The sequence below is a fragment of the Amblyraja radiata genome, chromosome 45 (genome assembly GCF_010909765.2).
Source record: "Amblyraja radiata isolate CabotCenter1 chromosome 45, sAmbRad1.1.pri, whole genome shotgun sequence".
Classification (NCBI taxonomy): domain Eukaryota; kingdom Metazoa; phylum Chordata; class Chondrichthyes; order Rajiformes; family Rajidae; genus Amblyraja; species Amblyraja radiata.
In genome coordinates, this window is record NC_046000.1 from 888,257 (window position 1) to 892,662 (window position 4,406).

A 4,406-nucleotide genomic window follows, 5' to 3' on the forward strand; every position below is an offset into this window, starting at 1 on the left:
CCCCCATGGCTAAAGTCCTCCAATCCAGACATCCTGCTGAATTTCCTTTGTACTCTCTCCAGCAAAACCACATCCTTCCAACAGTCTGGTGACATTTACTGTTCAGCCAAAATGAAAAACTATGCACTTGTTCAAGTTAAGTTCCATCTGCCATTCCTTGGGCCTCTGTCCCAGCTGATTTAAATCTTGTGGCAATCTTAGTTAACCTTATTCACTGTCGACTGTACCACTAATTTATTATTCATCAACTTACTAACCAAGGCAATCGCATACTCATGCAAATCATGGACATAGATGATAATCAACAGTGGACCCAGCACTGATCCCTGCAGCACACCACTGGTCATAGGCCAAACTCTAAAACAGCTCGACACAAACACGTCTATAGCCAGTTTTCTATCGATTGAATAGCTCACCCTGGATCCCTTATGGTCTAACTTCTGGACCTGTGTACCATACATGACCATGTCAAAGGCCTTGCTAAAGTCCATGTGGCAACATCTACTGCCCTTCCCTCGCCAATTTCCATGGTCCCTTTTTTGAAAAACCCAGTCAAATTCTTGAGGCATGATTTCTCATGCACAGAATCATTATGACTGTTCCTCCTCAGTCCTTGCCTTTCCAAGTGCAAGTGGATCCTCTCATAATCCCCACCAGTAACTTTCCCACCACTAACATTAGGCTCACTGGTCTGTAGTTCCCTGCCTTTCCTGAACTGTCTTTCTTAAGTAAAGGGACCACATTAGTCTTCCGGTATCTCAGCCATGCCTAACAGTAATACAAATATCTCTGCAGAGCCTCTGCATTTTCTTCCCTGGTTTCACACAAAGTTCAAAGATAGCCTTGATCAGGCCCCTGGGATTTACTCTTCGTTTTGTACTATAAGACCACCAGTACCTCTTTCCAGATTGAACGTAGAACAGTACGGGTCCTTCAGCCCACAATGTTTGTGCCAAACATGATGCCTGATTTTATCTGTCTATGCATGATCCATACTTCTCTATTCCCTGCACATCCATGTGCCTATCTAAAAGCCTCTTATACACCACTATTGTATCTGCCACCATCAACAAAGGCAATGCGAACAAGACCCCCACTATTCTTAGTAAAAAACCTGCCCCACATAGTCCTTTATGCTTTCTCCCTCTCATCTTACAGCTATGCCCGCTGGCACAGGACATTTGCAACCTGCAAAAATGTTTTGACTGTCTACCTTATCTATGCCTCTCAACGTTGATATTTTACCAGACATCGTAGTTCTCTTCACTGAATCCCTCAGTTCATGTAACATTCTCCATGGCTCTAAATATAGACATCCACATTGATCCTTCAACGACCCTAATCTCTCCTGAGTTACCTTTAGCTCTTAATATACACAAATCCACCCCTTTTATAACCTTCTCTGCCAAAGATATCTAGTGTCCTCTTTTTGGTCTTTTGCTTTTCCACTTAAGTTACTAGATTAGCTTCATCTCAGCTGTCTACACATGATATACACCTATTTTTTCCTTCCTCTATTTCCTAAAAGGATTAATCAATTCAGTTTGTTGACAAATACTTTATTTAACTTTTACAGGTGTACAGTTGCATCACGGTCTGGTTTGGCAACTCAAATGCCCTTGAACAAAGAAAACTACGGGGGAGACACTACCAGGTCACTCACAGGTAAAACCTCTCCAACATCTGAGCGATCTGCAGAAGGCAATGCTTTAAAAGGCAGCTAATATTGCTAAAACCCCACTACACCCTGGCTGTGAACACATTTTGCTCCTACCAACAGAATGAAAGTTGACGAATCTGAAAAACATGCTCACCAGTTTCAAGAACAGCTTCTTTCCAGTAATTACAGTGCTTTTAAACATGACACAACCTCAGTGATTTCCTGTGCACCAGGTTTTTGGCAGCACTATGGATTTCAGTTGTTGCACAATTTTGGTTACCTCGTAATGTGGTTACTAATTTAATGTACGTTTAATTATTAATTATGATCTGTGTGCACCGTGTGTGGTAGATGCCCTCCAAGGCTGGTAGCTGTGTTCCAATAATCCTCTGCGCTCTGTGGACGATGCACTGAAGAGCTCTCCTCTCCGCCTCCGTGCAGCTGAGATACCACACAGAGATGCCATACGTTAATATGCTCTCTGTGGTGCAGTGCTAGAACGTTGTCAGCAGCTGTTGGGGCAGACCAGTCTTTTTTAAGTGCCTTCTTGACCAGCGCAGCGGTGTTGGTGGACCATGTGAGGTCCTCTGAAATGTGAGTGCCCAGAAACTTAAAGCTGGACACTCTCTCCACACTTTCCCCGTAAATGGAGATTGGGGTGTATTCTCCATTATGGGACCTCCTGAAGCCAATAATCAGCTCCTTGGTCTAGGAGGTGTTTAGTGACAAGTTGTTACGTGCGCACCAGTCCACCAGGTTCTGCACCTCCGCTCTGTATTTTGTTTTTATCACCGTTGGTGATCAGCCCAATCACTGTTGTGTCGTCTGCAAACTTCACGATGGTGTTGGTGTCGAATGCAGGAACACAGTCGTGAGTGAAGAGGGAGTAGAGCATGGGGCTTAGTACACAGCCCTGTGGTGTGCCGGTGCTCAGGGTGATAGTGGAGGACAGGTGCGGGCCCAGTCTCACTGCCTGCTGTCTCTCCGTCAGATAGTTCAGGATCCAATCGCATATCGGCGAGCTGAGGCCTAGCTGGTGGAGTTTGGTGGTGAGCTTGGTGGGGATGACCGTATTGAATGCAGAGCTGTAGTCAATGAAGAACATCCTCACGTAAGTGCCCAGTCTATCCAGGTGAGTCAGGACAGTGTGAAGAGCCAGAGAGATGGCATCCTCTGTCGATCTATTTGCCCTGTATACAAATTGATGAGAGTCCAGTGAGGCAGGGATGCTGGATTTGATGTGGGAGAGGACCAGCCTTGTGAAGCACTTCATTGGGATTGGAGTTAGGGCAACCGGGCGGTAGTCGTTCAGGTTGGTGACTTTAGACTTGTTCGGCACCGGCACTATGGTGGCTGTATTCAGGCACTTGGGGACCGTTGCCAGAGATAGAGACAGATTAAAGATTCTCGTGAATACCTCCGCCAGTTGTACAGCACAGTCCTTTAGTACCCTTCCCTGGACTCCATCCGGGCCTGCAGCCTTGCGTGGATTGATCCTACGCAGAGCGCACTGTACCTCCTGAGTGCTCAGTGTTAAGGCCTGTCCCTCCGCCATGACTGGGGTTATTCCACTCCTGGTGGTGTTGCCAGTTTCATAGCGGGCAAAGAAGGTGTTTAGATCGTTGGCCAGTCTGATATCACCGTGGAGGCAGGCGGGGCTGCTCTTGTAGTCAGTGATGTGCCTGACACCCTGCCACATGCTTCTGGTGTCCGCGGTATTGAAGTGGGCTTCCACCCTTTGCCTGTGGATGTCTTTGGCCTTTTTTATGCCTTTGTTCAGGCTTGACCTGGCAGCACTTTAGGCAGAAGTGTCCCTGGATTTAAAGGCATTGTTGCGTGCCCTTAGCAGATTCTGAACCTCCTTGTTCATCCAGGGTTTCCGGTTTGGGAACATCTTTATTTGCTTGTCCACTGTGACAGTATCCACACAGCAGTTGATGTAGGAGAGCACAGTGGATGTGGACTCCTCCAAGTCTTCCTCTGTACCACTGGTTGCCTGTTGTGCAAACAGGTCCCAGTCGGTGCGATCAAAGCAGTCCTGGAGTTGTAGGGTGGCATCCTTGGGCCATATTTTGACCGTCCTTATTGCAGGTTTGGTCTTACGGATGAGGGGTTTGTATGCAGGCAGAAGAAACAGTGAGAGGTGATCGGATTGTCCCAGGGATGGGCAGGGGAGAGCTCTGTAAGCGTCCTTGATGTTGGTGTACACTTTATCCAGCGTGTTTGAGCCCCTGGTAGGGCACTGCACATGCTAGTGGAATTTGCGGAGTGCAGCTCGTAGGTCGACATGATTAAAGTCCCCTGCAACAAGAAGGCACCGTCGGGGTGAGCATCCTGCTGCTTACTGATGGCCGAGTGCAGCTGTGCTCGCGCTAGGTTAGCATTAGCCTGTGGTGGGATGTATATGGCCATGATGATAACCACAGTAAACTCCCGAGGCAGGTAAAACGGCCTACATTTAATCACTAGGTATTCCAGGTCTGGGGAACAGTAGCTCTCTACTGTAGTGTGGTTGGTGCACCAGTCATTGTTGATATAGATACAGAGCCAGCCGCCCTTGCTCTTACCGGAGTCTTTGTTCTATCAGCACGGTGCAGTGACCGTTTGGTTAGGTCCACAGCCCCATCGGGATCCAGCGCGCTGAGCCAGGTCTCTGTGAAGATCAGCACACAGCAGTCTTTCAGGGATCGCTGGGTGTTGATCCAGAGCCTTACCTCATCCAGCTTGTTGGTGAGTGACCGGACAT